This window comes from Triturus cristatus, chromosome 3_2 (genome assembly GCF_964204655.1).
Source record: "Triturus cristatus chromosome 3_2, aTriCri1.1, whole genome shotgun sequence".
Lineage (NCBI taxonomy): Eukaryota > Metazoa > Chordata > Amphibia > Caudata > Salamandridae > Triturus > Triturus cristatus.
The window spans coordinates 432,390,595-432,415,942 of record NC_140584.1 but is presented as its reverse complement, the minus strand read 5'-3'; the positions used below and the strand labels follow the sequence as shown (position 1 = coordinate 432,415,942).

The window sequence follows — 25,348 nt, the reverse complement described above, 5'->3', positions numbered from 1 at the left end:
GGAAAGCAGCGATAACAGGGGTTATCGCTACCTTTCCTGACGCTATGCTTCATAGCGTGGGGCTTGATGATAGGAGAAATGTCGCTTAGCGACATTTCTCCTGTCATGTTAGGTCAGGAACACCCACTTTGCATCTCATTAGAGATGCAAAGCTGAGCGTTAGAAATCCCCACGCTAAAGCAAGGTTTCACGCGTTAGCGTGGCCTTGCTAATTAGGGGATAAAATTATCGCTGCTTTTTGGCCGAAAACGGCCGCAAAAGTGGCGATAAATTTTTTATCGCCAGCTTGTAAATATGCCCCTCAGTTCTTTATTTCTGTTTGTCACACTCAGGTGTCTGTCACACTGTTCGTCACATTCAGTTGTGGCAAGCAGTTTTGACACATTCATTTCTTCATTTCTTACATGCTTTTTTATTCAGAAAACAGTCCCATGTGCTTCATTTCTCCCAGTATTCGCGTTGCCTGTGGCTCTGGCTGTAATATGCTTATTGCATGCAGCACATTCAAGCATCATTTGTGCAGTCCTGTGTGAATATGTCTCATTACATCGCATACCAATACCACGTGTGCCATTACAACACGGGTATTACTACGCAATGTCAATGACAACGCCATGCCATTACATCGCAAAATTTTACCACGACTATGCCTTTACCATGCATGCCATCACAACGCAAAGTCATGCTTGGTAAAGGTTTACTCATGGTAAACGTTTTCAAGGTAAGGGACTCTTCCCTACCCGACCCTAAACCCTAATGTGGTACCCCTGCACACAGCTCCCCCGACCCCCAGTCCTCTCCCTACAATAACACTACACTACCCTGCATGACCCCCCAACACTACTCTAAACCACTACCCTACACTACACAAACACCACAACACTACCCTAAACACTACCCTCAGCACGACCTGCCACCTTCCCCCAGTCCAGTCCCTACACTCAAACACTACCCTGCATGACCCCGACACTACCCTAAATCCTAAAACACAACCCTACACTACACAAAAATTACAACACTTCCCCGACACTACCCTAAACCCTAAAAATTAACCCCCACCCTAGCCCAATCCCCCTTACCTCTCTCTCCTCGTGGTTCCTCTCTCCTGGTTCCTGCATCTGAGGGGCGGTGCATGGTGCACGTCCTTGTGAGGAAACGGAACAGCCTCAGTTTCCTCACAATTATGTGGATCGCCATTATATCGCATGCGTTGTAAAAGCGCATGGGAGGTATAGGCATGCATAGTAATGGCTACGCGTTGTTACATCACATGTGTTGTAACGCATGTGAAGTAATAACATGCGGGGAAACAGCCACGTTGTAACAGCTGTTTCCCTCCTAGGTTTGCATAGGTTATCACAATAAAGCCAGACTTATAGGCTTTGCCAATGCTTGTTTTTTTATATTACTGAAGTTTGCTTTGCGACTGCCCATGCTGTCCTTGTTTTATAAAAGTTAGTTATGCTTGGGGAATTCTTTAAAAAAAACGAAATTCTTTGCTTTGTCTAAGCTTCTTCTAATATCAGAGCTTCTTCTAACACAACCCTGAGTGCCACGTTTGCTTTTCTGAACACATCCTGTTTGGGAGAATACAAAAAATAAAGCACAAAGAAAGAAAAAAGTGTTTTGCCTCTGATTACAATACCTTTTAATGTCCAAATTAGAATGAACGCCAGGGCCACAGCAGGTCTCCGCTCTTCACAACCAACAGCCCAGCCACCAGGACCATCTCCTAATTGTTGCAACGAGCTAGTGGCATTTATTTCAGGCACTTCCGCCATCCAAGTGCAGAACAGTCCAATCCAATGCGATTCACCGCAATGAAAGTCAATGCAATGCAACTCGACACAATGCAATGCACACCGAGCAAATGCAATACATTCCAGAGCAATGAAATACAATTCGCTGCAATGTAATCCAGTACATTGCAATTTAATCCGGTCAAACGCAATGAAGTGCAATTCCTTACATTCCAGTGCAATGAAATCCCATGCAACCCAGAGCTATTCAATCCAATATAATGAATGGCAATTAGATCCAAATCAAAGCTTCCCAATACAAATCCAAATCCACGTCCAACCCAGTAACCCGATGCAATCCGTAAAACAATGCAATTACTTCTACCTCATGGGAAAAATCAAAGTAGGTGGTAAGATGGCTGTACGAGCACTGCCACCACAAACCCGAGTTCACCCATGATGGCTCGAATACTGCCTGACTTAGGTCCTTCATAAGGAGTACCAAAAAAATGGGCTGTTTTCTTGCACTTCGGTTTTTAATAACTATGTATGGAGGTAGTGTTCCTTTTTCTATACATATGCAGAAGACGGGTAGCATATAAGGAATAGCACACTCATCTCTAAGGTTTCTGACACCTTTCCTCCCGCATTTTGAATGTCTATGGTCAAGGTTTCCATATCTATCAGTTGCCCACCTCAGTTTTGAAGAGCACATGTATACAGGTGTTTGAAGAGAATGAGACATTGCATGGCTCAACCTTCCCTGTGTGTTTCCTAGACACTGCAGAGGTACAGCCAAAGACAGGAATCTGCTTATTCCAAATTAGTGGGGTTGGTTTGAGAATGGGGAGCACTATAACCCTGTGAGGTATTTCAGAGGCACCTCTAAGTAAGAAACCTAAACTTTTTTGTATAAGTATTTGCAAAGGCCACTTAAAACGTGTGGGGTTCTGTGATGATTAGGTTCAGAGGTTGACATTTATAACACAGCTCTCCCTGTTTAGTTGTGCAGCAATATCCCCCTTTTTAGGTCAAACTTACTGTTTGCAAAAGGCCTATTGAAAGCAGTAAATAAAAAAATATATATATAATAAATAAAATAAAAAAATACAAATGGTGTCCACATCATTCCACTGACGTGAGCATGCAGTCTGACGCATGCACGCATCAGTGCAATTGTATGACCTACTTTGTGCCTTTTATTAAATATTTGTCACAATGTTGAACACTGTTCCGATGCTAGAAAGCACTGCAAAAGCAATTGGTAAAACCAACATGTACCAAAAGCGAGACTTATTGGCTGTGCCAATGCTTGTTGTTTAGATCGCTGATTGGAGCAGTGCAGACTTCAGTTTCAAAAGCTGGTTGGTTTCAGCAGCAACGTCCAAGCACTGGGCCTCACTTCATTTTATGTATTTCTCTGTTGTATGATGGCTAGGCAGATCATAAGGCCACACTCAAACAAATTTATCAATTCAAATCGTAAGAAGCTCGCAATTCATTGGCCTATGAGGACACCCCTTCAGACAGGGCTGGGTGGCTGTAGTGGCAGCGTTGAGACAGTTCATCGAATACCAGAGAGCTCTCAAACCAAACCTGCAATTCCACTCTTCTGATACTTTGCAAATATATGTGCAACCACTTGCAGAATCGTTGTGCTTCAGAAATACATCATAGTAGAGCAAAGGGGGTAGAAAGGGCACTCGTCCTCTGACATTCAGTGGCCATGCTTTAACAGCTATTTCCACGCTTGCCAACTCACACGGTGCCACAGTGTGACACATGATATCGGCTCCCATCACACGGTCACTGGTGAGGAACCGATATCTCACTGTGGCAGGGAAAACGAACTGAAAACCATAGTAAATAGTGTTTTTTTTTCAAGGCTTTGAACTGCAGACGTCCATTGAGGGGTGTGAAAGACCCCGAGGACATTGTCACAAGACTCGGTGAGCTTTTTTTTTGGGGGGGGGGGGCTTGGTGGCAGGGTGGAGTTCAAAAGTGGGGTTCAAAAGGTGCTTCTGGCACGAGGCCCCGCCCCCTCCTCACACAGTGAGAGTTCGAATGCATGCATTCCATCACTATGAAAACAGCGGGAACCTGGTGTATCAGCTCTAAAAGTACACCAGTGCTTGGTGGACGTGGATGAACATAGACTTCTGTAGGCTGGCGATAAATAGTCACAAGGAAAGATGTCGCTCGCGCTCTTAGCAAGCGCAGTTCAAAAGCTACTGGGCCTTAAACTTTGTTAGATGTGGTGGAAGGTCAATGATAACATGAAAAGGTGCACGACTGGAACAATCGGGATCAATCTGCAACTGTAATTCATGTTCTCTACCTTTAAGACTCTTTGAAATTCACAACTGACTAGATACAATTTGTGCAATTTTTTAACAAAAGCAACATGCAGTACTAGCTTCCAAGACCACATAGTTGCTTTGGCAGTCATAGTACAACTGAAACAGATACATGCATTACAGCAAGGAGGCATACTATGTTTTTCAGTGAGCATGTTCAAGGAAGTGTGTGATTTTGAATAACGGATGGAAGAAACACAGTGTCTGATTTAGAGTTTGGCAGATGAGATACTCCATCACAAACATGACAGACAACTTGTCTGCCGTATTACAAGTCCATTATATCCTACAGCACTTGTAAAACAGTGGATGGGATAACCCAGTCCGTAGAGGATGAAGTATATAAATATTTTTAAATATATTATTTAAATTCTGTTTGGCCTTTCTGTGTTTGCTTTAAAAACCACCATGAAATAGCACATTTTAAAAGGTGGATACATCACTGGACCTTGCCATGCTCTAATGTAGTGCAAAACAACTCGGATGTGTATCTTGGGAACGTTAGTTCCATTCAGCAAAATTAGGGGCATATTATCAAGTCAGGCGATAAAATTATAGCCGCTTTAGCAAATCCAATTGAAGCCCATGTTAGATGTGAAGGGCATCTAACATGGGCTTCAATTGGAATTCCATAGAGCATATTATCAAGCCCATTATCGCCGTTTTAGCGGCAGTTTTTTGCCGCTAAAGCGGCGATAATTTTATCGCCTGGCTTGATAATATGCCCCTGTGTCGGCGGCGTCACTATGGAGGTGCGGGGGGTGCGGACCGCACCGGGTGACACCCTCACATAGGGTGACACCAATAGGGCCGGTGTGCGCCTAGCAACCTAACCTTTCAGGAGGAGGAGATGCCTGTGCACAGCGTGCACTGTCTCCTCTCCTTTCTTTTATTTGCTTTCCTGTGAAATGGATCCAAAAAAGAAAATCACTTTTGCCGGAAATCAATGTCGTATTTTTCTGACATTTAATTCCAAAGTGCAGCATCTGGAATAAAAGTTTAAAAATATGAAAAATAAATAACTAAATAAAGTAAGACAGCGTGGTAGCAAACTGGCCAGATTGATTTTATTCACACCCAAACACATTAGCTCCACTTTTACAGAGTTTGCCAGTGAAGCGCTATTTTTGTTGTCTTGGCTTTGTTTTCCCTGGGCTTGGAACTAGTGCACCAATCCTGGAGGTACTGCAATGTTAGGATTGAAAAACAAAATTTGTACTGCTGCTCTGTATCTAGGAATGTTGTCTTTTTTTTTACCATACTGCTTACGTTTTGTAAGGATATAAGCAATGGCCATTGAAATGGGTCCATTCAGGGCCCTGTTGTCATGTCCTTAACTTTTCAGGCAAAAGCACTCACTGATTTCTGAACAGTGAGTGTAAAAGTGTTAAGGTAAGCATGTTGTTCCTGCTTACATTTCACATGGTTTGCAAAATTTTGCATTCCCTATGATTGTTTGCTTTTTCCAGGATGCTGTCACTTTTTTTGTAGGCCACATATTGCTCTTGCCCAGTGCGTAACTTAAATTGAGCCGCATCCAGGTGTTTATAGCCGGCAACAATTGGGTTGTAGTTGAAGGCAGTCTGAGTTTTTCTCAGTGGGGCAGTATGGTGTTAAGTGGGGGAGAGGATGTGGCACTATGGCCAGAGCTGCTGAATTTGGAACTGGGGAACCAGGTTCAGCCTTAATAACCAGTCCGCCAGACCACTCTCCTGAGAGAGCACTATCTCATGCTAGCTAGGTTAACCTTCAAGGCTTGTCCACCACTATTCATACTGAAGTTCACCTCCAGTCTTGCGGGCAGGCCTATGAAGCAGTACACCCTAGAACAACAGTGACCCTGTCACTGAGATCACAGGGCCCTTGAGAAGGGCCAGCTCTAGGGTGGTGCAACCGGTGTGACCGCACCAGGTGCTGACTTTAGGTGGAGGTATCATTTTTGCAAGTATATTATGGTTTTAAAAGCACTTGCTGCCTCCTTCCTGGCCTTCAGTAATTTTCGGTAACAATAAAAATGTCATGATGACTCTGATTTTTGTCTAATGGAAGATTTGACTCATGGAAAGGTAGCTCAGAGGGTTAATGTACCTGCTGCAAAGAACATGTACCATGCAGATCACAAAGTGCACATAATGTAAATAGGCCAGTGGGCTACTGCTTTTGTCAGAGAGATCCTTTTGTTACTTGCAGTTTATAAGTTAAAATCCTAACATAGAACAGTGAGCTATTAACTGTCATCTACTCCGCAGCAACACAAGTCACATTTTTTATTAACTTTTGATATGTTTGAGCTACAAACAATTTATTAGTTTAAATGGTCAGATCATGCTGCAGATCTTGCATTATGAGTCAAATATGGCAGAGCCATTATTATTTAGAAAACATATGCAAACTAGGATTTTTAGCCATTCATGTTTGAACTGCTGTTTTGAAAAAGGGAGAAGTGCTGATGACAGAAACTCCATGGCTCGGAGACAAATGGCTTGTGCTTCCACAGTTTATCGTATTTGGGGACATTCTGTGATTAGGAGCATATCCCACTTTGTGAATACATTTTACTGTCAATAACTCATTATAACCTTAAATAATCATGTGTATCCATTGGTTGATAAAACTGGGCAGTGAAACCAAACAAATACAAAAAATTGGGATGTTTGCGCATTCTGGCCACGCCTCTGGCTCTGTCCACTAATCCAATCCTTGGGTTATTCCCGCCCTCTGATTCTCTGCCCACAGTTCCCCGACTTTTTTTCCCCCACTTCGACCACTGATATATCGTGTTGCTGGATAGTGGGAACACCACACCAGTAAAAAGTACCATACCTATGATATTATAAATTCCAATAAACTGGTGACTAGCAGGTAGCCCACTGTACAACCTGATTAATGAGTCATTATCACACTGTTGTTAACAGGCACATTTTGTAAATATAGGACCTACACTTACAAACGTTACTAAGGATTCTGTATGGTCCCGTTATTTGCAAACTGTGTCCACTGGCGGATTTGGAGTGGAGGAGGTCCATGCGGTAAGTCGTGAGGGGGTGACACCATGAGTTACCCGCACCGGGTGACACCAACCCCAGTGACGCCACTGCCCTGTGTTACAAAAATAACCCATCTTGTATCCTCGGTAACCACTGTTCTGATTCTCCAAGCAGTGACCTCGCTTTAAGTCCATGTGTGTTGCATTTTGTGTCGTTAAATGCAGAGAATAACCATAAAGCTATAGAAAATGTTTTTGTACACGCATTGTTGAGGGTATTCAGTGTATGCTGATCGTGTTAGAGTAAGCTCAGCGTGTCTGCAGTTCCCTCTAACTCAAAGAAAATATTTGAGACAAAATCACAGGGTCAACAGATTCAGCAGTTTGTGTGTACAAATTACCCACCCCGTTTAACCTAGCTTCTTTTATCTAGTTTCCTTGTTCAGCCCACTCTTTGTTAAAGTCCCTCCAATAGGTAGGGGCTACAACTTCCACATCACTTTCTTCTGCTTCTTGCTCTCCCACCATCTTGAACTGCTCACTACCAACAAAGAGATTCCTTAAGTTGTGTGGTTCTCATTAGTACATCAAAAACACATGAGCTCCACAGTGTGTGGAGGAGGGAACAAGAGGCACAGGGTTTTAGGAGCTAGCAGCCTCCAACTATGAATGTTTTACCACAAAAGAGCTGCTCCTAAAGTGATAACCACTATAAGGTTTGAGTTATATTGTGAGTGGGGACATCTCACAAAAAGTAACGGACTGGTCTCACACACCACCTGGTGTCATGCTTCATCATTGACCAGTCCTCGCCCTCTAAACCTTGGTTTGATAGAGGGCGGGCATACACCTTGCGACAGGGATGCACTTCTAAACTAAGTGGGGGCCCGTGTATGAGTGAGTGAGATTAAAAATCATTATAGTTATCCTCATTGTGTTTTTTAATGTGAAAGGTAACTATATGATGTTTAAAAGCAGGTGACGGTATGTGGGGGAATTAGTGTCCCCTAACCGTTGTGTTTAGAGGTCGGCATGTTTCTGCCGTCATGGCCCAGGAGGGTCCAGGGCATTCATCAGGACCTAAATATGTAAATGGGGGGTCCGTTCTTACCAAAAGTGGCTAGAGTGTACCACTGTCTGGGTGTGATCACTGTCACACTCCACAATTGGATGGCTCCTAGATTCAAGCCCTAAAAACCAAAGCTACTGACCCCATGGGAGGAGGGGAGGGGAAACCCCTGTTTGTCAGAACTGCCTCAAGGAAAGTTTCCTGCGTGGATCCTAGGCGACTGCTCCCGTTCCTCCCCGGTGTAGGATTCCGCCCTCTCTATCAAACCAAGGGCGAGGACTGGTCAATGATGAAGCATGACACCAGGTGGTGTGTGAGACCAGTCCGTTACTTTTTGTGAGATGTCCCCACTCACAATCTCATTAGTACATTACATGCATTGAGACCAGGCCCAGAGGTACATAGTGGGAGCTGTACTCCAATGTGGACTGTTTTGTACTACCTAACCAGCATCATTGCCCGTTGTATTTGCATGAAGTATGGTCTTTGGAACCTTTGTGACACCACTCAGTATTCTTTTCACTCTGCTCTCCTGCTGTGGAGGAGCCTGTAGTGAACTCCTAACAATGACATAACCTGACATCATGAAGAGAAGACACATCTCTAGTGCATGAGTAAAAAATACGTAAATAATGACTGATGTTTTTAAAAAAACCTTTTTTATTAAGAGTTTACATCATCCAGAATCATAAAAACTATACAGATTTGACAGAATCCCAATACAGTACAATCTTGTAGAGTAACAGTGCAATGTAGTCTCAACAGTTTCCACATATAGCAAATAATCGTACTTGAAAAATTATCATGAAAGAAACGATACCTCCCTGTCTAGAGAGGAATATATTAACAGCAGATATCTGCACTAATACTCATTGCAGTGTATTTAGTGTGGATGAAAGTCTCAATAAACAAATCATAACCACAAAACTCTACGAACTACCTCCCGTCACATACGTATAACTCCTCTGTCTCTGCCATGTGTCACTTCATCTGACTACCTACAATTTCAGGTGTATTGCCCTGTCCTCAAATAAAGTCTGATATTAGAGCATTTGTCATGAAAAAAAGGAATCAATAGCTACAAAAAACATTTTTATGACAAAGTAGGAATAATTTATGCAGCTTGTTTTAATTAAAATATGCAGAGTTTTGGTTTCCTGTTGCAAGCAAAAGCCTTTTCCCAAATCGAATCAGTGAGGTACATTAAACACCTCCTCGCAAAAGACCCACCCATGTAATGCTTCAATGCAGTACGCGTCAATGTTGTTAGCTTAATTGCAGTCCATGTGCACCACTTTATGAACTTTTTGCACATTTAAGCCAGAAACATTTACTACTGTTGAATTCTGCAAATTGTGCAGTAGATGATGGCTATGTGACAATAGTGGCATATATACGATTACTTGGAAAGTGTAGCAGAATTGCTCAATTCGCTGCATCACATATTGACAAATATGGAGACCATCTATGCCTTCTGATACTGTTTGACCTGGGAACAACTGTAATTGTGTTACCAATGATCCGGTAGCCCTTTTGTAGACCTAATTTAATATCAAGTGTGGAGGACTTAATTTTCAAGGCAGAGACTGTGTTGAGCAGTGGCGGCTCGCACAGGTAAACGCAGTGGGTGGTGAGGCAGGTCGGGGCGGGGCAGGACAGGGCAGGGTGGGGGTAGTGGGATTCGACATACAACGGGATAGTGAAGAGTGAATAAATAAATAAAACCACTTACCTTGCACTCGCCACATCTCCGACTTGGCGGTGAGGCATGTGCAAGGTAAGTGGTTTTATTTATTTACGCTTCACTATCCCGTTGTATGTCCAATTCCACTACCCCCACCCCGCCCCGCCTCACTATGCTTACCTGTCCGAGCCGTGACTGGTAATGAGAACCGTTGAAAATGTGATATGGAAAATTGTGTGCAGTCCGAATTTCAAGTATTTGAACCCCTAGAAGAAACACCTAACCTTTTATATTCAACTAAATTGAGTAAGGTAAGTGTTGTGTTGGGCAATGTTAGCATGTGATTTTAAAAGTATACACATACAACTTGGGGACTTACTTACAAGTCCCTTGCCCCGCACGTACGTCACTTTATCCCATGTTAAAAGTGACGCACCAGCAGCATAAGGGGCTTGTAAATATGCCCTAGTGTCTTGAGTGCTGTAGAATTTGTTTTTATTATGACCTTTTTTAAGGTCATTGACATTATGCAATGCTGTGGCAGCAGCTTTTTTCCACATAATATGGATTTAGCATACTTGCTAAATATTCCACCGCCTGCTGCATAATTTGCAGATTTCTTTTTAAAAAAGTGTTTTTAGCTCTAACAGATCAAAAGGTACTAAAGCATGATGAGTATATAACCCTTTTCAAGGGCTATCTAGTCACCTTTTAACAGGATCAGACTTAGACAGAAAATAGTCCAGGGCACCAAATAAAAATGACCCCCATTAGCGAGCCAGATAGCTAAAAAATGGCCCTCATTTGAACATCGTAGCAGATTTGAACTTGTTAAGACATGTTGCCACAGGTGTGTTGCAAATTACCTACTACAACATGCAAGAAGCCCAGAAAACAAAACAAAAAAAAAATAGGCCCACACGTTGTTCATTCAGATGAGCTCCTCTGGAACTGCCCGTTTAAAAAAAAAAACTTGCAGTATTACAAAGCACAAACTCGACCTGAAGGTGTTGGAGCGATTTACAGGAACACTAGTTACATCACACAAGTACACATTCATCTTTGAGGCTGAGGGAAATTTGGTATTTTACCAGAACCACAAGATGTTGAGCCGATGTTGACCCCGGAACGTGGTTCCCCAGTTCCAAATTCAGCAGCTCTGGTCATAACGCCACCAGTGATGTAGCTGGGGGGGCGGTGGGGGCGGTCCGCCCCAGGCAGCACTAGTTTGTGAGCGGACGCCGTGCAGCACTGGTGGCCCGTGGTGGTGGCCTTTATCATTTATTTGGGGACACTCACTGACACTACTGTCAATCACTGACAGTAGTGTCAGTGTCCCCAAATAAATTATAAAGGCCGCCGCCACGGGCCACCAGTGCCGCGCGGCCTCCGCCCCGAGTCCCGACAGTGAGAGTGATGGAAGCGGTCATGAGTGAGCCCCCATGACCCACGAAAGGGCCAGGCAGAAAAACAGAGGAAGAGGAGACCACGAGGAATAAGCGCGCACCACTCTCGAGGAATCTGGGGGGGAGAAAGGGGGTGAGGAAACCACATTGACAATGTCTGAGGGTGAAGTCTGTGCAGGGTGTCCTGGACAGTGCAGGGCCACTCGGGCAGAGTCTTAACCAGCTGGGTGAACTTGGGTAGCAGGCATGTGACGTCTGTCTCACATAGGGATCCACCGGGCCTCAACTACATCAGGAGTCAGAGGCCCAACATCAACGGGGAGGGGACATGCGCGCGGACCGACCTGAAGGCGAAACACAGTCAAGGTGGCACCAAGCAGCTGTGGGCCATGCTCATCCCATCCGGCGCTGCCAGGGACCAAGAGCGCCAGCCAGGCAGCCCCAGAATCCGGCACGGGGGCTGCAGCACTAAGGGGCATATTATCAAGCCCAATTTCGCCGCTTTAGCGGCCGTTTTCAGCCGAAAAGCGGCGATTTAAATATTGCACTATTATCAAGGACACACTAACGCGTGTTTCCTTGAGTTAGCAGCAGTCTTATCTCCACTTTGCATGTCAGCGATATATATCGCTAATGACATGCAAAGTAGGCGTTCCTGACTTAAACTCCATAGAAACAGTCTCAAACACAACTTCCCTCTATTATCAATGCCCGCGAAGTGATAAGAAAAGTCACTCTAACCCCGCTTATCGCTGGAATTTAACACCTGAAAAATAATTGATTTAACAATCTTTTCAATGGGGGTGGACTGTTAGGTTAAGGACACACTTGCCTTTTAGCAAGCTTTTCTTTAGCACAGTGAATTTAGCGCTGTAATTCTCACGCTATTGCTAGTTTTACACGCTATCGCTGGATTTCCTATCTCCTTTGCGATACGCGATGATAATACCGTGCTATCACGGTGAGGAAATCCAGCGATAGCTGACGATAAAATAAACAGTGCTAAGCGCACTTTGCGATAATCATCGCATATCGTTGATAATATGCCCCCAGCATTCCAAGAACCAAACACAGTAGTGGCAGTGGGTGGATATATCTATTTTCTTAATGAGTTGATCAGCGGGAGTGTTGGTACAAAATTATACTGCACATATTCACCGTTTTCTAATCTATCATAAAAGCTTTAAACTTAGAGTGACCAGATTTTGAAAAACAAAAAATGGGACATTTCCCAAAAAGAAAACAAGGACTACAATTTTACATTATCCGAGCTCCACGGAATGCCAGTGCTCATCAACATAGAATTTGCAGAACAGGTACGAAGAAAATATATCAAATGAAATTTTTAAACCCAGTAAGATACCTGTTAATTAAATTTCTTTGGTGTAACATTCCCTAACTAGTCCTGCTTTGTAGCACATAAGAATCTGCCTTCCACTGTTTTTAGTGGTCCCTCACTAAAAACCGGGATAGGAGCCAAATGTATTGAAATCTGCCGGGACAGCTGGTGGACAACTGGGACTGTCCCGGCAAATCAGGGATGCCTGGTCACCCTACTTAAACTAAATGTGGTATGCTCTAAAACAAATTTGTTCATAATAATGTTTGCTGGAAAAAAGTGTGTTGTAGGTTGTCAACACTAAAATGTATTGCAAAATATATGAATGAAATCATTGAAGATTAGTAAACTTTTCAAACCAGAAGAAACACTTTCCTCACAAGTTCACCAGGACCGTGCAAGATAATACATAATTAAAGAAGTAATCCACCGGTGGCGATGCCATGTCAGGGAAGAATCGATTCCTCGCCAGAACCCCCAGAGCACCCACTGTTGACAGGCGCAGGGTAGGGCTCACTCATCAATCTGCGCCGGGCATCTGCGATGATGCAGACGCTGTCAGTCTCATCTAAGGCCCAAAAGCCTGAGTGATCGCCAAGAACCACCCGCGGCCACAGCAGGATGGGAGCAGGCACCCCAGTGCGATCGATTACAACAGAATGGAGGCGGGCACCCCTGATGTATTGCCTCATGTAGGGCAACAGCAGCAGTGGTTCTGAGTGTCAACTGCATCCCCTGCTTTCTTTGAAAATTGAAAAACACAGAGGGAGCTAGTGAAAGGTATAAAAGATGTGCCTCCCTACCTACTGTGTGGCCTTGGACCATGTCCTGTATGTGCATGTAACTTGCATGATCCAGGTAACTATTAGCAGCGATACTAGTGTCGCTCGGACCTCTTGAAAGTGCTCGCCTTCCTCTCCCCGCCCCCACCCCCCCACCTGCCATGGGCGGCCATCTGAGGGATAGCCCCGGGCGCCAGAAGTTCTAGCTACGCCTCTGAACGCCACATCCATCCAGATTGTCCTCTAGACCAGTCTGGCCATGCCTGTCAATTGGGAATTGGTGAACTGGCCTATTAACTGGTACTAAAGCCTTGAAACTGTTGCCCATATGTTATTAAAGTGTGTTAAGATGATGGACTAGGGAAGTATTACTGCCACAGCATGTGCCACGTTAAGCCGAATAACTTTCCTTTTCTTGCCACATTTAATCATTCCAGCTGAATGCTTTGGTTCCCAATTGCCGCTTAATTCCAGTGGCCCTTGCACGTGGGATAGACATGTCACTTCCCTCCCTGTCATCTTTCGCTGCCTGAGGTTCAGCCCGGCGGAAGGGCGACGCAGGAAGCGGCATATCAGCGCCTGACAAGGCTTAGCGTGCTGTTTGGTCCTCTGTCAGATTACTGCTCGTCGAGCCTGCGATTGAAAGCCCGCTTTCCCCGGAGCCATGCAAATGTCACCAGGATACTCTCCCGGGGGCTGCGAATTTGATCGGCCTGCTGTATCACAAGGGCTTTAAATGTTACCTTTTATCAGCCATTGCCTGGCTTATTGTGAGGTGCCAGCGTTACCCAACTCTGGCATAAATCATCGCCATGACAACAGCCGAGCAGAGCTCCGTTTGCAAAGCGAAAGACATCTCTGGTGGCAGCGGAAGGGGCTGTAATGACAGGCTGAGAAAATCTCAGGTCAGGGTGGTTTCGGAGTGGCGTCACCCGCCTGCTGAGGGACGAGCAGGTACGAAGCCACGGTCACCTTCTGCAATTTCCTCTTCATTGTCTTTTTTTTTATTATTATATCTTGCCACATACACAAGATGATTATTTTGAAGGCCGCTTTTAGCGCAAGAGCAGCTGTTTATTTAACTGACTGCGAATACAAAGGGCTGAGGGATGGAAATAGAAAAACAAAGGGGCATTTACAAGCCCCTTGTGTCATTTTTGCGCCGCCGTTGTGTCACTTTTTGTGACGCTGCAGTAGCTAAAAATGCGGCCCATTGACAACGTGAGGCATCTAGGGAGATGCGTCACGTTGTAAAGCCCTGCGTCACATTATACCTGCGTCAGGTATAATGTATGCAGGGTGGGCGTTCCCGCGCAGAAAAGCCTCGTAAAAATGATGCAGTGAAATCTACAAGATTTCTTTGCACCACTTCTAGGACGCCACTGCATCAAAACCCTTATTCCTGCTTGAAGCAGGCGTAAGGAGTGACGCAGCACAATAGGCCTCCCTCTGCATTGCTGGAGTTGCGTCGTGCTTGCTTGCGACTCCAGCAATGCGTGACTTTTACATCAACAGATGCGACATAATTTCTGACCCATCTGTCAATCCTTGCTCCATGGTGCGCCATATTATAAATACGGCGCATACATAGTGGCGCAAGGGTTTCTCAGGGTGGCGCAGGGAAAGTGATGCATCTTTACAGATACATACTTTTTGTAAATCTGCCCCAAAGGATGTAATATTTAATATCGTCATATAGTGTCTTTGATGCACCTCTGCGGTAGTTTTATTAAAGCATGGTGCGAAGTATAGCGCCATGCAGCGCCGCACACAAAGTTACTGCGCTGCATTGTGCAAGGGGAGGAGAGCGGCGCAGAGCCATGCTGACGAAAATATGGCCTGAATGCTGCTCTCTTTCCCAGCTAGCACACAAAAAGGCTGCCTTGTGCCATGCACACAGCTTTGCACAGTGGTGCATAGGTGTGTGCATGATGTCCAGCACAGAATTTGTGCTGCAAATATACCTCTCCAGTACAAAATCCTATGCTTAAACACATTTGAAAACATTTTTGCTCATTGAATGTGTACTGTACAGTGAATTGTTTGGAAAAATAAATAGATATTTTAGAAATTTGCACATGGCTCAACCATGCATTATTTTTGACGCAATTTTACAATTTTAGTAAAGGCTTTGCGTCAAATACATGGGTGTTTGTGCTGATCATCCTATTATGCACCCCTAATGCAAAGGGGCAAAAAAGCAGCGCAAATGGAAATTTGCACTGAAAAAGGCACTTTTCCGGTGAAAAAAAAAATTAAAAAATTGCGCTGGAAAGAAAACACCCTTTTAAGACTTTGTGCTCTTTTGCATAGCTCTGTGCGACTTTGCAGTGACGTAACTTTTTGCTAAATTTGCACTTGAATTTTTGCAGATGAGTTAACCGGTGTGCAGGGCAATACCAGCTTTGTCCGGGATGCCACTGCTGTAATCTAAGGGGAAACTGAGATTATTACACATACCCTTTACTGACAAATTAGCCCATTTAAACCGCATCTACTCCCTAAATTATTTACCAGACTAAAGTTACCTAGAAGTATAGTGCCAAGCAGGTCGACAGGGCTGCTTCAAGCTAGTTTGAAAACCAAAACAAGGATTTGCAATGCATCAGGTCCCGCATTTACGCAAGTTTAAGTTATTGGCATTGTAAATGACAATGCCTTTTATTTATGCTTTAAAAACCAAAACATAAATAAAAGGTATTGTTATTTACAATGCTAATAGGTTAAACTCACGTAAATGTGATACCTATTGCATTGCAAATGCTTGTTTGGAGGATACAGTAAGGTTGCATCCCTTCTTTTATGGCTTAAAATGTCACTGTCTTTCCATACTACATTCTCCAGACCAGTTCTCGAAGACTGTAGGGGGTTAGATGGAGTGGACTCCACCCCCTGGTTACTTTAGGTTCAGAGACTTTTCACCCATCTTGACATCTCACATTTGTTTCATTTCCCGAATGAGATCAATAATTGTTCAAAGAAATCGATGAAGGCCTCGATTACAAACTTAGGAATGATGTTAGGTTTAAAATAGTCAATCTATGAATTTGGTCTGCGATACCTCAAAATTAAACCTGAAGAAGAGATGGAACCATATGTATTATGCATAACATAACATAACTTGTATTTGTAAAGCGCATGTTCACTGAAGAAAGGTATCTTGGCACTGAATAACAGACGTTTATTGTTACCCAAGGTACTCATTTTTTTTTTTTTTTTTTTTAATTTTTATTTTTGAATTTTTAAAGAATCAGCATTGGTGATATAACAGTTTCATAATATTAACATTTGTTACATGATACATAGAAAAGAGACTTTAACCCAAAGAAAAGACAGTCGGTCATAGCTGCAAACAGTGGAAATTCAGCGTAAAGGATAACAAATTTAATCATATCCAGTTCTTAATTGGAGCCCATAGTGATAGTCCAAATTTCTTTTTCTCCCTGCCTTTAAGTTTGTACAAAGCGGTTTCCAACTTATACAGAGAGAGTAATTTAGTCATCCACATACTAAAAGACGGTGGATCGGGGTTTATCCATTGGGAAGTGATACATAATCGGAGAATTACCATACATAGAAACAGAAATCCTTTCTCAGGAGCAGAGCGGGTTCTAACATTTGCATCAAACTCGACACCAAACAAGACTAGTTGAGGTGACAGATTAACTGAGATGCCTAGACTTATATTCAAGAAGTTTTGTATCTCCTTAAGCCAAGGGGAGATAACGGGGAATTTGGTGCCGTGTCTGGCTATAAGTTGAACCTACACAAAACCCAAATTCTTTATACTGGCTCTGATGTATTATCTGGCGTTAATATAGTTACAGAGACGACTTACCTTGGGGTGAAAATTGCGGCCAATGTACAGTCTATAGTCAGTTTAAATTTTGATCCCACCCTAACCTTAACAAATAAAATGCTAGAGAATCTGGATTACTTGCATCTATCATTATATGGCAGGTGTAATGTTATTAAGATGGTAGTCTTCCCGAAATTTCTCTATTTATTCCGCACGATCCCACTTCTGGTCCCTAATTCAATCTTTATGAAAATCGAAAGAATATGCTCCCGCTTTTTATGGGGGTATAAAAGAACAAGGAGAACCTATAAAAAACTAAGTTCAGCCAGGGATAGGGGGGGATTAAATATCCCTCAATTCCAACACTATTATTGGATGGCTATGTTACAACACATGGGAACTCTGTTTTTTGGTGTACAGTCTTACAAGGATCCAGCTAATTCCCCATCTATTTATGAACTTGTTTTTGGCCCAGAAGCTAACTATATGTTCTTTAAGTTTATTGAGCCCAGCTATTACAAAAAGACACGTTTCAAGATTCTAGCTGCAGCTGTAGCAATCTGGTCAAAAATTTGTAAACATTTTTCTTTTAAGGAATATAATCGATATATGCCTGTGGGAATATCAGGCAAACTTCCTACAATTTTTTCTGATTATATAATGAGGAGGTGGAGCGCTCAGGGTGTCAGATCCATTGGTGACTTTTATATAGGAAAACAATTAATCTCATTTGCAGAACTCCAAGAAAGATTTGGGCTGCCACATACAGACTTCTTTAAATACCTCCAAATTCGCAGCTTTTTAGCCAATTTAGAGTTAAAAGGACAGATTAGCCTGGAAAAGAACTCGATACTTGAATGTGTAAAAGGGAGATGTAAGGTCTCTCAACTTGTCAAAATTATGACTGCATGTCAACAGGATGACCTTGCTTTATATGAGCACCGCTGGGAGATGAGGTTGGGGATAACAGGGGTTGACCTGCAAACCGTATTTAATCTAGCCGATCGGCTATTATTTTCAGGTAGGCATAAGAGTCAATATTTCATGGCCCAAGGTACTCATTTTATCGACCTCAGAAGGATGAATGGCTGAGTGGACCCACCGGCATTTGGACCTGTGACCATGAGGTCAAACACAGGCGCTCACAGTGGGCGCATTAGTCCACTAAGCCACACCCAAACCATGAACAAAGGGCCATATTATCAAGGAACAGCGATAACATTATCGCTGCTTTAGCGACAGGAAACTGCCCGTAAAGCGGCGATAATGGGCTTGATAATATGCTCTTGTGAATTCCCATAGAAGCCCAGGTTCTGGTGTGACCCTGTGCTTCTATGGGAATTCACAAGGGCATATTATCAAGCCCATTATCGCCGCTTTAGCGGCAGTTGCCTAAAGCGGCGAAAATGTTATCGCCGTTTCTTGATAATATGGCCCATAGATTTTTCTCGAACCCGTTTCACATTTGGTACTGGGCACTTTCTAGCAACCTTCCCCGGCAGGGTACCTGGTTTTCTTGATTACCTGCTGTCCATATGATCTCTTGCACCATTTATGTTTTTTTGTGGCTTTCATATCAGACTGAGGTGTCAGGTTTAACATCCTGTTTGTGCTCATCCGGCCACAGATCTGATGTATCAACTTACCAATACCTACATAGTGCGCTCACACGTGCCACTCGCTGCACCCCACTGCATCACTCCCAAGTAGATGGACAATAGTCATTACTGTGGTTTAACCAAGGGCGTAGCCTTTTAATCACATAGACACCACTCATTGTGAAATGATAAGTGACAACCTTCGTCATAGTTAAGCAAACATTGTTATGAGAACACCGTTCATAAGATCAACCAGATTATACATAATTGTTTTGAGAAGCAGGACATAGGGCAGATGAACAGCTCATAGATTGTGCAAGCAACACATCAGTATCTTGACCTTCCTTTACAAAGAAACATTTCAGAAAGGTTAATGTCAAGTGCCAGCAGGCCCCGTTAACCTATTCATCGCCCTCACCTTCAACCAAGGGCATCCCTTTATTAGTAACTTCCAGGGCACCATCGCGGGCCATCCCTGCCAGGGGATACCTACCATACCACTAGGCAAATCCCCCAAAATGTTCAATTTCTGGCATCCCGGGGTAGGGCAGAAAGGTCCAGGACCACCAGCAGGTCAGTCCCCCCTCCTGCCTGCCCAGTGCCCACATTAATCAATCCCCTTCCAAGAGGAAAGTCCAGTAAATCAGTCCACATTTGGGGTAGCCCCCATTTCTGCTGCAAGAAATTCCGCCACAGGGCGAGTCGGTCACTGCCGAACTCGCCCTCCCCCGCTACCCCTGATGGGCCTCTTTAACACCACTACGATTGTACTGTTGCCCAAAACGGAGCTGCTGGTCCTCGTGTGGCCAAAAGCGCCCCCTCTCTAAGGGGCTTCTCTCCACCCCCCACACCCACACACTATGGGTGCTTGAAGATATGTTTCTGCCTCATATTTTCCAATGGGTACCCATTTACTACTTGGTTACTCCTGCACCTTATAAACTGGAAGCCATATCGACCTTAATGTCTGGCTACGGACCCTCCTAGCCGCGTAGTTCGCTCCATAGCGCTATTGAAAGAATTCCTCCCCCCAAGCTCAGCTTCCTCCAAACTAGGGGGCTAATACAAATCTACACCTGCTGAGCCCCTGGGGTCTATGGGTAGATATACTCTTCTGCGTCCTCATGCCATCCTCGTAGCTTACCTAAGATTTCATACCCTACAGATGAGTCCCCGCCACTGGCTGCTATGCTCAGCTTACCTGGCCCTGGAGTCCATACCTTGCCTGACGGAAAACTAGCTGCAGACACAGGTGGGCCTGTGAGTTGTGAGAAGGGAGCTTGAGTGACATCGCACTTGCGTCCGGAATCTCATGAAAAAACTGATCCAGGTGCTAACACTTACATATCAGGGGTTAATTCACCACATTTCCTTAGTGCCTCAGTAGCACCCTTTTCCTCCCCCAGAGTCAATGGCTCCACCCCTTGGTCCTTAGTGGTTCCCCTTCCGGGCATACCAATGACCTTTGACCCCAACGGAGCGCTGCAGAAAGGAAGTTAGTACCACCTTTCCTTTACAGGAGGATTGTGGGCCAGCCTGCTTAGTGCTCAATAAGGAAGTGAGGAACCCTCCTCCTCCCTATTCCAACTCCAAGCGCCTCTGGCTTCATCCCTAGATGTCCGCAAGATGTAGACACTAAGACCAGCGCTGGGTCCCCATGATGAAACATGCCAATCCCTTACTGTAACTGAGCTCCCACGTTGCCTAAAGTGCTCACCAGTGTCAGGTGAGTAAAGTAAAAACCAGAGCCCCGGCCACCCTATGCTATCCTCTGTTTTAGACCCCCCTGCTCCAACTTCCCTGACCAGCGAGGGTCGACCGTAGTTAGTATCAAAACCTCACCTACTATATCTAGTAAGACCACTGAATGACCTGTGTCCCTCCCTTGCAAAGAGCTGGGATGCATTAGTCGCCCATATCGTTAAAGGTCAATAAGACTCCCGTCCCACTAAAATGCTGGAAACAACCTGTTGGCCGCTGATCTAGATGTCCACCGTAAGGCCCGATTGCCCCCCTGACTGGGGCCCAGCGAGTGCTTGAGAGAGCCTGGCCCTGGGGCCATCGTAAATTATCTCCTGTGGCCCCACGAAGATTTAACTTCTGTGTTGAGAACCAATGCCCTCCAATTGTGTCACCTCTCTACTCAGGAGCAGGCTTTTGCTGTGAAGAAAACCAGTCATGGGACTCTGTTTTCCCAGAAGCGCCCGCCAATATAATGAATCCGAAGTATATTTAAAATCATGGGTGCATAACCCTGCCTTCAGATAAAACCCTGTTTGTGCCCATCGGTCCCCCCCACTTATTCATCTCGTACTGCCGCTAAGATAAATGGTGTTGGTAAGCTCCACCAGCAACCCCTGTCACCAATGAGGCACCACCCAACTTTCTTTTTCTGAAATAGGGGTCGAATGTTGACTGTCTCCCAATGACCTTCCCTGTCTCTCTAATTACAGATAGAGTGAATTTCTTACTCTACAGGGAAGCAGATCCGAGGACAGCGACTATCCCCTGTCCTGCTCTGCCGCTCCAAATGTGAGACCCTGACCAAGACCCCCTGCATATTCTGTTTACGTGCAGCGACCCCTAGGCATAACCACCTCACTACCGTCGTACCAGCAGCTCCCAGGAATCTTTTCCTCTTGTAAAGCTGCTGGTAATACCTTTGTTGTTGTCAAGGAGCATCCCATAGCTCTCAAGGTCCGTTCATCTATACCTTCCTTTACCGCCCCGTTGGTTAAAAAGGGGGGGGTCATTGTCGCTTAGGGAATAGGAACTGAGATGAGGAGGAAGCGATCCTCACGAGTCAATGGAAGCCCTACAGTGCCCTTTATGTGATTATATTGCGCGCCGTCAGTCCTCACTAACGACTGCAGACCTTAAAAGAAAAGAAAAGAAGGGGTTCTGCCTATTATTGTTTGGTAAATTAGTCAAACTCCTTTATCTTGACTGAATCTTAACACTTCCCCACTGTGAAACTGAATTTCGAGGGGAGGCCTGCTGTGAATTTCTGTCATAATATATCGCCAAATGTCATTGGATGGCTTAAAAATGCCATTCTTTTATTTCGGAAACAAGCTTGTGGTGGCTCACTGCATCCCTATTAAATCCCAGCATATATTGTGGACCGGTGGTCCCTTGTCGGATCACACAGCCTGGTAACATCCCAATAAACACGTTCGGGCCTAACCAAAACACGAGCCCAGGTTTTCCTCCACCATCACAGTAAATGAATATCGCGTCGCCATCGCTTTCCTGTAATAAGTGTATTGCTCCGACATCACCTATTTGCGGTTGATTGGGTTACCAAAACTTTTACAAATTTAGAAAAGAGGCTCAGTAACTGTCAAACCACTTCGCCACACAGTACCGCTGTCCTTGTTGCTTGAGCTGCAAGCAAGAGTTATATCGTGGACTAAAAGATACAGCCACGAAGAACGACAGCAGGGGGGTCATTGTACAAAAAAGCTTGTTTTAGGAGCCCCTTCAAAGACACTTCGGTAGTTAGAATGGTAACTGGCAACCGCCGCAAGCCCCAGAAGCCCTTCCTCCCTGGCAGGCCGGAAAAAAACTAGAAAATATGGTGTTAGCGACATATTGTGCCTCACACAATGCAAGTTAAGAGGATTCATGGCAGCTTGAGTGAAACCAATAACTCCCGGTGTCAGTTTGGATTGTAAATAAGAAAGGCATGACTCATTAACCGTGTAAAATGACGTTAGACGTAGGCCAAGTGTGTTTAAGCACATGCTGAAGACATCTAATGAACTTCAGAGTGCAGAGCATGCCGACTGGGTGTGGATGAATGACCAGTGTTTTCAAAAAGTGACACAGGTTGATTACCCTGTCAGCAAAAACGGGTTCTGCGGGCCGATTATAACAGCACGTAGTTACATGGCTTTCCTATTGTCTGACGATCGTCTGCTCAGCTGAGCCCAGCGCGCGGTTTAACGTAATTCAAAGGCTCGGACTGTGTTAAAATGCCAATACAATGCATATACGTAATACCTCTGCCTTTTTAGACGCTCAAGGTCTAGCAAGGCATGAAGAGACAGGGATACGTGAGGACACATGGATGTTCCCCAAATACCAACAGCAGACGGTCTAATGCGCAGCATAAGATGTTGAACCTATGTGATACCACAACATTCGCTATACCCATTCCGCTAATCATTGTGACATAGGGAAGTCATTGTAACCAGTCCGCTGATACACTAAGTGCAAATTATAAAGACGATTAATAGAAGGTACAGTTCTAATGGTGCCTTGAAAGTTGTTTGGGGTGAAACACACTGGTAGGTCTCGCGCTTAGGGTCTGGGAATGGGACCATCCCTATCTGCCGTCCCAGGTCTGGATAACAATGCAGAAGCCGGCTGCAACGCGGGCCCGCCTTGACGTTGTGCAATGTGGGCACTGCTGACCAAGCCGCCCCTGCGACTGAGGCATGTCCCCTGCATACAGCCGCGCCTCACACAGCGAGCCACATTTCATCTGCTTCGCCGTCCCCTCCAAAATCGTGAGCTAACGTCTCCTTGTTAAGGCGAGCAGGACTTTGCGGGCTGCTTGGCCCCACCAGTGTAAAAGTGGGAAGACCGTAGTCATGAGGCGCTTTACCTCGCCTCAGCCATTGTACACAAAGAAGTGCCAGCGGCAAGCTGTTTCCGATGCCCAGAGGGGTAAGCATCAGCAAGACCATATAACACGGTCACGCGTCTCCTGCCGCACTCTTTCCTGCGTCTGAGCTTGCTATGGGCAGGGGCCAGACATGCCGACCCTCCCGATTCAGGCGGGAGACTACCGATTGAAAGGCTAGTCTCCCGCCTCCCGATTCCTGCACTGCCAGCAACCTGCCAGGCCAGTGAGTTCAGAACTCTTGCATCACCCTCTCTACATTGCGCTCCATGCTTCTGAAAGGTTAGACAAAAATGTGCATTTGCGTTTCAAATGTCCGATCATGCAGCAGCACGCTTCCAAGGCCCATACATGACAGTAACCTGATTCAAGGCCCCCTTCTCCCGATTCTTTTTTAAAGAATCTCCCTCTTTGCTCTTCTGAGATGTTGGCATGTATTGCAGGGGCCCCCACTTCTAAGGCAGCGGCCGCAACCCGCTCCCCCCCTTTGCATATATTCACAGCTCCGGCAGTTTGAACGCGGGCGCGTCCCCCGCCTACTGCGGCGGAGCCTCTAGCCATACACAACTTTTAATACTGCTTCTATGCGGCGCGATGGCGCTTTTAACACATAAAAGTGTAACCTGATTAGTAAACGTATACATTAACATCACCGGTCTCGTCCCCCCGCACTGCCCTAAAGCACTGTAATCTGATAGAATTGAGCAATTGCTCTGCTATCTTGGATTTTGCTGGTGAAGAGAATCCTTAGTGCCGCCGAGGGGTAGGTTTATTTAGTCCACGCGTATCATTACTTCCACACAACGCCCGCAGTCGTTCCATGTATGTAAACTTCTACCAGTAATTTCCCTTAACATATCTAAACTCACGAGTGAACGCTGCTCAATAAATCATAATTTCCATTATGTCCCTGCCTAAGCCCTGGACGCGTGCTCCCTATTTTGGCACACAACAAACCTACTGATACCAAAGAGACCTCGGCGTCTAACCATGTCTCCCGGCCGCCATGACGCTCTTCAGCTCGCATGCCTCGTGCTTCTTGCTGGCTGACATCCTTCAGATCCGCAGGTCCACTTCCTGGAATCGTGCTTTCTCCATCTCCCGAGGTGGTCCCGACATGAAACAAAGATAACATAGGAATTATCCTCGGTCGTGAGACAGTTACATATTTCTCTGCAACCTATTTTTTTTTACCGAAAAACAAAATAATATACTAAAGCTATATTACACATTGCAAACAAACAGTGCACGACATGAGGTCCGAACTCACGACCTAGGGATGACGAGTCTCACGCTCTACCCACTGAACTATCACAAGTCCCTCTCCGTGGCTACGCTATTGGTCCCCCCCCCCGCTGTGCCCCCCACCAACTACCGGGCTCACCTTTTGTTGTACGAATCCGGTGTGATGGATCCCGGTGCTCAGCGAAGGGAAAAAGAGGCCGATCCTTCGCCTTGCGGGGCCTTATAAAGCTGCTGCCCCCTTGGGCAGACACCGATGACGTCTTGGGCGCGACCCCTCCGTTGTGGCGACACCAAAGAAGCACTCTCCACCCTTGGCAGCTCCTGCCCGTACCGCGACTAAGGGCGCCCCTCTGCTTTGTGCTGGGTGTGCCTTCAGTGCCTTGATGCACAGCTTATCTGTTGTTAGTTATGTCCTAAAGCTCTTAGGATGAAAAGATATGTTTAGACTCTGTAGAGCTTACGATCCTTTAGCTTCGTATTACTGGTAGTTCTTTTGTTTACTGTTTCTATTTTTTATATGCTTTTTTATTGATTTTTTTGGTTGTCGTGACGAAATGCGATAAGGCTATGTATGATGTATATTTGTACTTTTGATAGATGTATGTTTCTTGCCTTTTCTTCAGGACTATTGACCATTTGAATTTGTATTTTTTGTTATTTCGATGTTGTGTTTTTTTAAATCTTTTTATGGCTCCAGCCGAATAATAGCTTTTG

The 25,348-nt window shown here is 44.9% G+C and overlaps 1 long non-coding RNA gene across 1 annotated transcript in view; it reads right to left on the bottom strand.

Moving 5' to 3' along the window:
- LOC146857492 (uncharacterized) overlaps positions 1–24,837 on the bottom strand; it is a 32,471-nt gene extending 7,634 nt beyond the window's left edge. The window contains exons 1-2 of the long non-coding RNA XR_014979912.1: positions 24,774–24,837; positions 24,351–24,487 (exon numbers count right to left, since the gene is read on the bottom strand). This is a non-coding gene — a long non-coding RNA (uncharacterized LOC146857492). The remainder of the gene's footprint in view (positions 1–24,350; positions 24,488–24,773) is intronic.
- Positions 24,838–25,348: the final 511 nt, after the last annotated feature.